The 13352-nt window shown below is 35.4% G+C and overlaps 1 pseudogene; it reads right to left on the minus strand.

Annotated features, from left to right (window-relative positions):
* Positions 1–1735: 1735 nt before the first annotated feature.
* Positions 1736–2221, minus strand: LOC101973052 (S-phase kinase-associated protein 1 pseudogene; annotated as a pseudogene).
* Between the last annotated feature and the right edge of the window lie 11131 nt (positions 2222–13352).

The raw sequence follows: 13352 nt of genomic DNA on the forward strand, positions 1-13352 counted from the left end.
AGTGAGAAATGATAACAAAAGCTAAATTTCTACATGGAATTGTTGGCTTCCTTCCCTCGCCAATATATGCATGGAGCTGTATATATTACCTATCTCTTAATATACAAACAAGAAGGGCTATCCAAATAAAAAAGAAATCAAATTATCTAGGGATAAACCACGGCATCTGTGATTAATCAGGGTGTCCCAGCAAACAATTCCTCTACTCTAAAAATTTGGAGAGATATAGCATGATAGTCATCTTTCTGACTGTACCTTACCTGATTCCTTTTGTAAGATTCACAACTGACAAACAGCAGTCATTTTCAAAAAGTTCTTGAGCAGAGTTCTCCATAGCAACAGAATACACACATGCACACACACACACACACACACAGAGAGAGAGAGAGAGAGAGAGAGAGAGAGAGAGAGAGAGAGAGAGAGAGAAGAAGAAGAAGAAGAAGAAGAAGAAGAAGAAGAAGAAGAAGAAGAAGAAGAAGAAGAAGAAGAAGAAGAAGAAGAAGGAAAGAAAGAAGGAAGGAAGGAGGGACAGAGGGAGGCAGGGAGGGAAAGAGGGAAGGATGGAAGAAAGGAAAGAAGGAAGGGAGACAGAGTTGTATTATAAGGTTACAGTGGCTCACAGGATTGTGAAAGCAGACAAGTCCCATGATCTGCAGGTTGACTTGGCAGGCTTGAAAACTGGATAGTTAGTAGCTTGACTCTAGTGTGGGTCTGAAGGCCTGAGAACCAGGAGAATCTATGGTGTAAGTTTTAGTCTGTAAGCTGGCAGGCTCAGCACTTTAGGGAGGCCCTGAGCAACTCAGCAAGATCCTGTCTCTAAATAAGGTACAAAAGGGACTGAGGATGTTGTTCAGTGGTTGATTGCCCCAGGGTTCAACACCTGGTACCAAAAAAAGAAAGAGAGAGAGAGAGAGAGAGAGAGAGAGAGAGAGAGAGAGAGAGAAAAGAATAAATTTCAGATGTACAAAAGCAATCTTTCCAGCAAAGAAAGTAGAAAGGAGGAAATTAATGAATAAATGATAAATTTTTCAAAACCCAGATTAGTAGTTTTTAATTGAGAAATCAACTTTAAAATCCATCACATGATATTTAAAACAGTATGTAATTTCAAAATACTGAGAAAAAAAATGAAAAACCTTCTAGAGATAAAAGTAGGTCATTTCAATAAGAATGAGAATTTAACCCTAATGCAATGATGTCAGAAGACTAGAGCAACCTTTTTAAAAATATAATTAAACAATTTTAACATACAATTATATTTTAATCAAATTTTCATAATATTAATAACTAACATAAATACTTTTATAGTTAAAAATCACATAATATGGATGAAGCTAAAATACTTCTATTTATTTATTTATTTTATTTGCCAATTTCTACAGAGAACACACAGTTCATTTTTTTAAAAATTTAGTTGTAGATGTACACAATACCTTTAATTTATTTTTATGTGATTCTGAGGATCAAACCCAGTGCCTCCCACATGCAAGGTGAGCACTCTACCACTGAGTTACCACTCCAGCCCCACAGATCAGTTTTATTCAGAATAAAGAAAAAAGAAATGCTCTCTCATACTAGAAGAAATTCAGCCACAGGTTAGGAGTCTGTACTCAACTACACATGCAATAAGGACAATATTATGCCAATACAATTGATTTGCTGCTGCATTTGTGTACAATGTGTCTAATATTAACAATTGTACACAGAGCTGTGCAACTAGTATTTGGAACAATCCTTATAGTATTATGGGGGCTTCCTCCTCTTCAGTAAAGTCGTTTTGATATTGAATGTTTTGCAAATCTCCTCAGGAGTTTTCCTCTTGATCATATTGGCAACAGTCTTGTGTGTAACATCAAGCAAAGCTTTGATGTCTAAGTAGTTTGCAGCCAGAATAAGTTCAAAAAGAGTTCCTTGGTCAACTTTCAGGAATTCTTGATCCCAAACAGGGATATCTTCTGTTTGCTTTTCTTTGTTCTCATCATCCTCAGGAGGTGGGGCGTCATCCTTGTAGTGTGTGCACCACTGAATGACCTTTTTTAATATTGCTGCATTAACATTTGCTACAGGAACTGGGTCATCATCTGCTTCATCATCCATTCCCAAATCATCCAACATGGTCTTGATTGTCAACAGATTTTGTTTGGCAATTTCTACATCAACTTCAAATATCTCCCACATAAGAACTCTGTAATTTAATTGAAGGCATGGAATTTGGTCTCAAGAAGCTGGAAGGCCAGAGGCTGACAGGAGCAGGGTAGTATCCACACAAGGTAAGAAAAAAGTGCAGGACAAGGCCACTCCAGTGGCACCACATAGCCTGGGCCTTTATACAAGCGGGCGCAGGTGCAGAGGACCCCAGAGCATCTGGTATCATGCCTAAAATACTTCTTGTCCATTAGATTCAATCAGACATCTACCTCTCTCAAAACAAAAACATAAATAATGAATTAATTTTGTCATGTGGTATGTATTTTAGGTTTTTTTTTATATAAACAGACATAAGTAATGTTGTATTTTTAACATACCTAGAAATTTGTCTTTTCTTTTTTTTAGAGAGAGAGAGAGAGAATTTGTTAATATTTATTTTTTTAGTTTTTTCGGTGGACACAACATCTTTTTTTTTTGAAAGAGAGAGAGAGAGAGAGAGAGAGAGAGAGAGAGAGAGAGAGAGAGAGAATTTTTAATATTTATTTTTTAATTTTTGGCGGACACAACATCTTCGTTTGTATGTGGTGCTGAGGATTGAACTGGGCCGCAGGCATGCCAGGCGAGTGTGCTACTGCTTGAGCCACATCCCCAGCCCCTTTATTTTTGTTTTTATGTAGTGCTGAGGATCGAACCCAGCGCCCCACACATGCCAGGCGAGTGTGCTGCCAGTTGAGCCACATCCCCAGCCCCGAAATTTGTCTTTTCAACTTAAAAATGTTATTTTTCTTTCTATTCATATATACAAGGGCTTACAACATTTTTTCTAGCTATTGTGTTGTATTCCCGAGTATAAATGGACTATGAGTTTTTCAGTCATTCAGTTATTAGTGGACAGTTGGACTGTTTCCAGTTTTTTTTTCTGTTATAAACAGTTACAGTGAACATTTTCATACAAGTATCCTAGTCCCTGAGCATCTTATTTTCTACCAAAATTTCTGCACTCTCTATTTTTTCTTTGACTACAGTGAATGTTCTCAATAACTCTCTTTTCCCATTTTAGTTTTCTGTGAATGTGGCAATTTTGTTATGTCACATAGGGTTCATGATCTTTTATTTCCTTCTGTGTTGTATTGAGTAAGATTAAGGGGCCTTCTGTCAGGAATCTCTAAACTATCATTTCTGATTCATTTCTACATTGAGATATTTGTTCAGTATTATGGAATTATGGTTTTCTATCTCATGTGACAAGGAGAGAACTAAATTCCCTAAGATGCTTTTCTTGACAAATACTTCCAGGTAAAAATCAAGCTGCTAAATCTTTACCTTTTGTGTTTGATAGCCCACATTACCAAAAAATTCAAAGCTATCAGGGTAAATTAGCATTCTAGCCCTTAAGAAGGGGTCAGCATTTAGGTCCTAAAAAAATATTCTTTTTAATTTTTTTTGGTATGTGTAGATGGACAGCATGCCTTTATTTTATTTATTTGTTTTTACACAATGCTAAGGCTTGAACTCAGTGCTTCACACATGCTAGGCAAGTGCTCTTCCACTGAGCTACAGCCCCAGCCCTAAAAAATCTATTCTTAATGATTCCAAAATGTCCATAATTCTCCTTGCATTGCATCACTCTTTAGTGGTATGTAGAAATTTTGGTATATAGAAATTTTCTTTCTGTGTCTAGTGATTGAGCTTGAAAGAAAGTCACAAAGCATGCATTAACTGTTTCACCAACTATTTAAGGAAATGGCAAGAGTCATTAACATTTATTGGTGTCTTAGATGCAGTATGTAATTAGATGCACTGTGTAATTTAATCTTTAAGAACAAATATTAAAGGTGAATATTGTCTTCATTTTATACAAGATATAACTAAGCATGGAAATAAAAAGTAACTTTCTCCTAGCCTGATAAAATTTATAAGTGATGAGAATGACCTTAATATATCACATTATCTCATTTGATTCAACAAGCATTGTTAGAGACTACATTATGTCCTCTCAAAATTCACCCATTGACGTCTTAACCTCTAGTGAGACTGTGTTAGGATATAGAGGCTTTAAGGAGGTAATTAAAGTTAAATGAGGTCATAAGCCTGGGACCCTAATCTAATAGGACTGTTGTCCTTATCAGAAGAAGAAGAGATGCCAAAGCTTTCACTCTCTGTTTTTGTACTGAGGAAAGACCATATGAGGACACAGCAAGAAGACGACCTTTTGGAAGCTAGGCAAAAAGACCTCATCAGAAACCAAACTACTGAAACCATCATCTTGTGGCTTTCATTTAATAATTACACAGACTTTCTACTGTTACAGATACTTAGGGAAAAGCTGCTTTGGCTAACAGGATCAGACTTGCATTTTGAAAAACTCACTCAAACCCTTTGTTGGATAATTATTTTGAAAGGAAAAATGGATGCAAGGAGAATAAGAAACTGTTCAAGTTAGAGATGATGGTAGCTTAAACTGGAGAGATTGTGGTAGAAATGGTGATGTGACAAACTCATATTTTGGGGATAACAGTTTAAAGGACTTAATGGTAGTAGGAATTGATAGGTAAGGTATAGGAGATAAGGGAGAGAAAGATATCAGGATTGCCTTAGGATTTTGTATTGTTTTATTTTGTATTATCATATGACTGTGATACCATTCACCAAAATAGGGCAAAATGGAATAGATCAAGAATGAGTGATCATGAATTTGGCTTTGTAATTGTTGAGTTTGAGATCTTTAAGACATGGATATAGAAATGTCAAATAACAGGCTATCTAGATGAAGATTAAAGCTTTAAGCATGGATGAAATAGTCTAGAAGGAGAGCTCCATGCTGAGCTTCGAAGAAGATTCAAGAATCGCCAGTCATTCAAAGAATAAATACTACTTAGCCAAACAAACTAATTTATGTCAAATTTTGCCTCTTGACATCTATAGTGTGACTTCTGTTTGAGGGAAGTTAGAAAGGACTCAGGGCATGGACAGTGGCTAGAAGAAACATTCTGTGAATGACAATAGAACACCATTCCTACACAGATTGGAAAACTATTCCTTGGGATGGGAGAAAGAGAGACAGAGGGTAGGCAAGGAGCCCAGAGGTGTATAATTCCCAGAGACAGAGAAATAATTCTGAGTTCTTCTTTTTGGGTCAGTGTCCTAAGGAGTTGAGATGATTCCCATGGGAAATTGGGAGGGTGAAAGGATAGAGAGCTTTATATCCTAAATGTCTATTTGGATCCTCAGAGTGGCAACAAAGTCACTAATTTGATAGGGAACATGCAGAGTAGTATGAGGGACATCTTAAACTGACAGATGGCCAATGATCCCCAGGTATATTAGCCCTTGGCAAGGATGTGCTTGCTTTCCCATTCACTGTCAATCATATGAATTATGGTTATCAAGGTAATATATGCCTCTGTTAGCACCACTACAATAAAATACCTGACATAGTTAATTTATAAATATAAAATATTTATTTTGGCTCACAATTTTAGAGGTTCCAGTCCAAGAGTGGGCAGACTCATTGCCTTGAGGCTTGAGTGTGCCAGAAAGCAATAGTAGGGAATGTGTGTTGGAAGAAGACACTTATCTCATGGCCTAGAAGCAAAAAAGAAGAGGAAGTGGTCAGGACCTAAGGATCTCCCACTAGGCCCCACCTTCTAAAGTTTCCATTACTTCCCAATAGCGCCATCCTGGAGACTATTCCTTTAACACAAGGGGCTTTGGGGGATATTTAATATTCTAACTTTAGTAGTGTTTTCACCATTTCCATTTAATATTCAATATTAAAACAATAGAATAAAATATCACTATTTCACAGTCCTCAAATATATTTAAGCATTACAATTATTGTGTTGGACATTTTGTGTGTTACCTGCTTTTATTATATCACCTTCTGATGCAACTGGCTAGAATGGACTCTTTTGCTTACAACTATGAATTCTGAATTATGTCCTAAGAATCACAGAATTTTGCAGCTGATAGGATACTCAGAGTCTATTTCAACCAATATCTCAATAACCCATTCTCCTCTCTCCCATTTGAATGGTTTTTACTCAAAAATTAAATTATACTTGACTTGTTGACCTGTTTTATAAATAAGACATATAAAATTGTTAATTATTTGGAACTAATAGATTCAAGACAAAGACCAAAATTAATATTATATTTGCTCTTGACATAATATTGATAAAATATAAAATTTTCATCAGTATTTTTAAAATATTAAAATAGATATTATCTATTACTAAATTCTTTGTTCTAGGTTGAATGATCCTCATATATTCTTCTCATTTTCATGATGAATCAAGTGCAGCCCAGCAATGTGAATGAATACTCTCTCTAGGATCCCATAGGTAAATAAAGGCAGAACTTAGATGAGAACCTGCCTCTAGGTAACAGTTCACTTTATCAGGCACTTAAGAGAGATATGCCACCTGTCTGAGTCATTAGCATATGAATCATCCACTTGTTAAGTGTTTACTGTGTGCCTGGCACACAAATGAAAGCAGAAAAGTTTAGTCTCACTTTGGCTAGAATCCTCTCCACTAGAGACAAATAAGGAATTTAACAGTAAAATAAATAACTTCATGCTGAGCATGTTTCATTCTTACCAGTAATAATACTGGCGCCAGGTGATGAGCTAGTGTTCAGCATGAAATCTCAATTGATTTTCTCTCCAAACCTCTCAAGAAGATATTAACATGTAGAACCACAAGAATAGGACGTTATACTCCATATATGTATATATCAAAATATACTCTACTGTCATGTATATCTAAAAAGAAGAAATAAAAAAATTAAAGACATGCTTTTTTTCACTTTTGTACATGAGGAAAACAATCAAGGTGAGTAAGTAGTTTGTTTGGATTCATTAAGATATTTAGTTACAAAAATGGGTACAGAGTTGGCTTTTTCCACCCTTACTGCATTTTCTCCATTGGATTGCAGTACCATTTGCCAGAAATTATCCCCCCTCTGTTAACTCCAAGTATCATCAAAAGGAAATCACCTGACAAGACCCACACTACATAAGGCAATGTTTTGAAAATAGGCCTTTTATTAAACTGCCAAAGTCCACAGTATTTTTCAACAGATCTCTGGTTTATCTGACAAAGTAATTTGCATCTTAGAAGGTGCAGAGTTGCATACAAACAAGTTCAAAGCCTGAATGACCCTTTATAACTAATTCCCGGAAGCAAAGGAATCTTTGTTTTCTTTCTTTGCATAACAACTTCAAAATTCTAGATGTCCTAGATCATCTGACTTGATTTTTTTGTCCCCAGATAGAGTCAAAGGCAACAGAATCGTGCACTAAGGGGTTGCCAGTGCAGTAAAACATATTTGGTCAGGCATCTTTCTGTCCTGATTCAAAAATGAATTCCCAGATTTCTTTTACTTGAAGGTTGAGCATAATAAATTACTGAGTGGCTGTGAAGATTTCCAGCATTCTAAGCAATAATACTATGCTAAGGATGAGGGTCCTCATTTTTTTGTTGCCTCCATTCTGCTCTCGTACCCTAATAGGACTGCCAAGATCTATGTGCATGTCCCCAAGGTCCTGGTGCTAAGGATAGAAATATTTGTTCAATGAAGGCATGAATCTTTTCTGAAGATTGGGAAGAACTGGGAGCAAAATCCTTAATATATCAAAAACACACAGATACATACACATATGTATCTGTGTGTATGCATATCATGATACCTTTTATCAGAAAAGAGAATATCACTAGGTCACATGATAGAAATTTGTTAATTGTATAGTTTTCTCCAATTGTTTTTAAATTAATTTCCTTAGGATAATCTTAGCACATTAAAAGGTGAATAAAATGCATATCCATTTTATCATATTACTAGGATCAAGAAAAACCATTTTGCTATCTGACCAACCACTAAACAAAAATTTAAGCAAAAACACAATTTGCCCAACAAACATCTACTAACATCCTACCAGACAATGCCAAAAGAAACATTTGATAGATTCAGAGCATGCCTAAGTCCTTGCCCTGACTGATTTCTGAATCTGCTCAGTTCTGATCTCCCCATTGAGACCCAATTTGTCCTGAAACTGTGTGACTAATGTTGATTCATTAAATAAATAGTTATCAGGTACTTACCAAGTATCAAGACCCTGGGATATATCTGAGCCAGACAGATAAAGATCTTCATCAGAATTTGCATTCCAGTGTCCAAGGAAAATACTTTGAATGGTGTTGATTATCCTTTTAACAGAAATAATTTGTGGAACACGGGAGTAGAATTAAATTACAAGAAAATAATTTTTAAACTGATTAAATCGTTAAGTAAAAAATACTTGGTAGTACTTTTCAGTAGACTTTTTACAAAATAATACATAAAAACAGAAAATAGGTATGTTTTGTTTACAAATCATGATTTATATAAGTGTAAAAGAGTCTCCATTTGAAGCACAAACACCAGTTAACACAAGATTAGAAAGGGTACATATAGTTGATTACTTCTTCCCTTACACAGACACTCATTCCTTAAATTTGTTGAATGGCAATGTATTATTTTTGTAAATTAAAGAAATTCAATACAGATTTATTTAAGGATTAATTTCACCTACTTTCAAATCATGTGGGTTATTCTTTTTCATTAGTATGATTAGATTGCATATGTTAGCTCTTTCTTGAGGATTTGAGAGTAAAAGTAGTCTTGGAATTTGTGTTGCTAAAATAAAATTTCTTTAAAAAAAGAAATTTATAGGAATAGAATATCCAACAATTCTGTCATGGCCATATCTCACTGCATGATATATGTATTAAAGGAAACATAAATAAATAAATAAATAAATAAATGAGAAGAAAACAAAGAGAAGGTAAAGGTTTTAATAAAATGAAGATATTTCTAAAAATGTCAGTTAAAATAACCTGCCATTTAAATATGTCCTTTCAAAGAAAACCATGGCTCAATTTCAATTAAAGCATCATGTAATAAATATTTACTCAAAAAGTAATATTCCACATGTGTAAGACGATGAGACTTCCCATATGCTGGATTTTATGAATCCTTTAGAAGGCTTTTCTGTTCTCACCTTGGCCTCCCATTCCACTTGAAACCATACTTCTCCTACACCTTGGATTTAAAAAAACATTAAAAAAGAGAACATAGTTAAATCTACAATAGTTAAAACAAAACACAAAAACCAAACACTCCTGTAAGAAGTGACATACTAAATAAAATACATATTACTGTATACACACAAACCAATATAGTTCTTCTTGTGTACTGTAGATTTGTGTTATGAATATATTTGAATAAGTGTTTTGTAGTGTTAGCCCCTTCTCATTATATTATCAAAAGCTGGGTCCTTGTCCCTGATTTCAATTCAATTAGGAGATCATGTTTATATATATATATATATATATGTGTGTGTGTGTGTGTGTGTGTGTGTGTGTGTGTGTGTGTGTGTATAATATATTTTAGTTGTCAGTGGACCTTTTTATTTATATGTGGTGTTGAGAATTGAACCCAGTGTCTCACACATGCTAGGCAAGTGCTCTGCCACTGAGCCACAACCCCAGCCGGAGAACATAGTTTTGAGAAAAAAGAAAAAGAAGGTTTATTTCTTTGCTAGCAAAGAAGAAGTGCAAGGGACTCCTGTTCCACAGGCTGTGATTCTGCCTATCAAGGAGAACAGAGGGCTTTTAAAAGAGGATTCAAAGACTTTATTCTAGTTGTGCCCTAGTGTGTGGCGGGGTGGGGGGGAGGCGTTCCAAGGGGCACCCTGATATTGTGTTGAAATTCTCTTGTTAGTTTGAAAGAAAGTCACTTCCTAGATCTCCTAGTCATTTCCTAGATCTTCAGGGTGACATCTCCTTCCTGTGGTGGTTACATGTTCAAGGACAAATAACTAGGCCTAAGATGAGGAAGAAAAGATAACTCTGTTTCCCTAATCCTATTAAGGATAGGGAGAGGGAGAAGAGAGAAAAAAAATGTCCCTTTAATAAACGCCTCAGTGGGGCTGGGGCTGGGGCTGTAGCTCAGTGACACAGCACTTGTCTAGCCTGTGTGAGGCACTGAGTTCAATCCTCAGCACCACATAAAAATAAATAATAAAATAAAGGTCTGCTCTCCATACACAACTACAAAAAGTTTTAAAATAAAAAGCCTCAGTGGCAGAGCAGCAAAGCATAAGGCAGACCACTGTTACATTTCCTCACTGTCAAATTTTACATTCCATTTCTATGAAAAAGTGAGCAATGACATCTCCAAAGTGCTTCCTGTTGAGAGAGAGCAAAACTGAGGGGCGGGGGAGAAGTGACCCGAAGTCCTTGTTCTCCATCTGGTGGGGCATGGACAGTTTGAGATATCAGATCAGTCCAGAGGTCCATAATGTTAGTTGGCAGGTGATTGGACAAGGCATACATAGGGCAAGGATCATGCTAGGACACCAATAAAAAAGATAGCAAAGTATTACATTTTTGTAAACAATCAGCACAAAAGCAATTAGTATTTCAGGCAGTCTCTGAAACTCAGGACAAACTCATGACCCTAGAGTCCTTTGTGATAGTTGTTGTTAGGCACTCTCAAGAAAGAACACTTCCTTTATAGCCACCAGCTTTACTTACTTTTGGTAGGGTTGACTCAACTGTCCTCTCAGGTTATACTCCTAAATATCCATGTAGGACTGTGCTTTTGTTATAATCTTCTGCCGGGTGTTTAAGACCAAATTGGTCAGTTACCAACTGTCAAACATGCCTTAGGTGAATCTTCTTCAAGTTCAACATTCCCAAATTCATCAACTTTACTGCAAATGCATGGTATGAATACTTAAGATGTAAATATAGGGCAAAACATGCTATTTCTTCTGCTCCTGATCCCCAGGTCTTTTCAAGATCCTCTGTCTCCCCTCAAATATGCTTTGAGGAAAGTCTGTGAAAAATCTTTCTCTTAGCTCTATGTCTCAACCACCCATTTCTTCTTCTTGAGTGGAGAGGGCAAGTGTTATCAGTACTATTAATCGTGTATGTGTGTGTGTGTGTGTGTGTGTGTGTTTCTTTTTAACATAAATGTATATTGCTGTATAAAGCTGTTTTTAGGGCTGGGGATGTGGCTCAAGCGGTAGCGCGCTCGCCTGGCATGCGTGCGGCCCGGGTTCGCTCCTCAGCACCACATACCAACAAAGATGTTGTGTCCGCCAAGAACTAAAAAATAAATATTAAAAATTCTCTCTCTCTCTCTCTCTCTCTCTCTCTCTCTCTCTCTCTCTCTCTCTCTCCCCTCTCTCACTAAAAAAAAAAAAAGCTGTTTTTATGGAAAGACAACTCCAAGGTATTTATTGAGAAAATATTCCTTAATTCATTTAAATATTCCCTATTAAAAGACATTGGAATTATTTCCAATATTTTAATCTTAGAAACATTCTGTAAGAATATTTGAAATAACAGTCAAATGGTATATTCATTTTTAGTTTTGAAAGATATTGACAAATTGCCTTATGTTGAGTTCTAACAATTTTAACTCCCAACAACACTATAGAAGAGTGTTTTCCATAGTCATGCTAACAGTTTATTATGGAGGTTTTAATTTTTGTCAAACCGAAGGATATAAAAATATATCCATGTAGATTTAATTTATATTTCTTTTTTATAAAAGTGAGGCAGTATGGTGCCAAGCACAGTGGCACACACCTGTATTCCCAGCAGCTTGGGAGGCTGAGACAGGAGGATCTCAAGTTCAAAACAGCCTCAACAACTGTGAGGCACTGAGCAACTCAGTGAAACTCTGTCTCTAAATAAAATAAAATACAACATAGGGCTGGGAATGTGGCTCAGTGGTCAAGTGCACCTGAGTTCAATCTCTGGTACCAAAAAAAAAAAAAAAGTGAGGCAGTAGAGAGGTACCTTAGGAAACTTTGAATGGAATCACCCTTTGACCCAGTTATCCCATTCCTCAGTCTATACCCAAAAGAGTTAAAAACAGTGTACTATAGTGACATAGCTACATCCATGTTTATAGTCAAGCTATGGAAACATTAGTCAAGCTATGGAAACAACCTAGGTGTGCTTTTATGGATGAATGGATAAAGAAAATGTGGTATATATACACAATGAAATATTACTCAGTCATAAAGAAGAACGAAATTATGGCATTTGCTGGTAAATGGATGGAACTGGAGAATATCATGTCAAGTGAAATAAGCCAATCCTCCCAAAACCAAAGCCAAATATTTTCTCTGATTTGTGGATGGTAATCCAAAGCAAGAGAGGTTAGGGAGGGGAATAATAGAAATCCATTGGATTAGACAAAAAGAAATGAAGGGAAGCAGAGGATTAGGAAAGACAATAGAATTAATCAGTCATAACTTTTCTAGCCTTGTATTTGTATACAAGACCAGGGGAACTCTACATCATGTCTAACCACAAGAATGGGTTTATTCCTAAATAGAATAAATTATGCTCTATGTATGTGTAATCTGTCAAAATACATTCTACTGTTATGTATAACTAAAAAGAACAAATAAAAATGCATTTGTCTTAAAGGATAAGCCCAGGGAGGACATTTAACACCATTTTAGCCACATTTTGAACTTTGTACAAACATTTTTGACTGTCTAGAAATTGGTGAAGGCTCAATGAGAGATTACTTCATCGTCCATCAATGCATTAGCTTCTACTTTCCAATCCTATACATGCTGTTGACCCCTTGACTTATTGGCTATTCTGGCTGCAGGGTAGCCACCTTGCTATACTAATCAATGAAATAAATGATTCTCTCTAACCCTAAAAAATATGTTGATGTAGATTTAATTTATATCTTTCTTGTTACAAAAGTGAGGCTGAATCTTTTTTCATTTATTCAAAAATTATTTTATTTTTAAATAAATGAAAAGAAATTTTATATCTCTTGCTCATTTGCATTAGGATATTCATCTTTATCAATTTGAGAAAGCTATTGGTTAGGATAATATTTACATATTTCAAGCACTTGTCTGTGATTTGAATTGCATGTTATTTTTCAATATTTGCCCTTTTAAAAAGTTTTTTATTTCAATTTTTTTACAAACATAATCTAATTTACCAGTCATTCATTAGCAACTGGTAATTATTTTATAGTAATTTAATGATTTTATTTATCTGAATTTTATCTTCCTATATTTGTGTTGTGTATATTTAATTTTTATAAAACATTCAAGATAACATCCTGTTGATCTAAGAGCATTTTAAACATGATTTTTTCCCCATCAAGTTGAA

The sequence above is a fragment of the Ictidomys tridecemlineatus genome, chromosome X, assembly GCF_052094955.1.
Source record: "Ictidomys tridecemlineatus isolate mIctTri1 chromosome X, mIctTri1.hap1, whole genome shotgun sequence".
Classification (NCBI taxonomy): Eukaryota; Metazoa; Chordata; class Mammalia; order Rodentia; family Sciuridae; genus Ictidomys; species Ictidomys tridecemlineatus.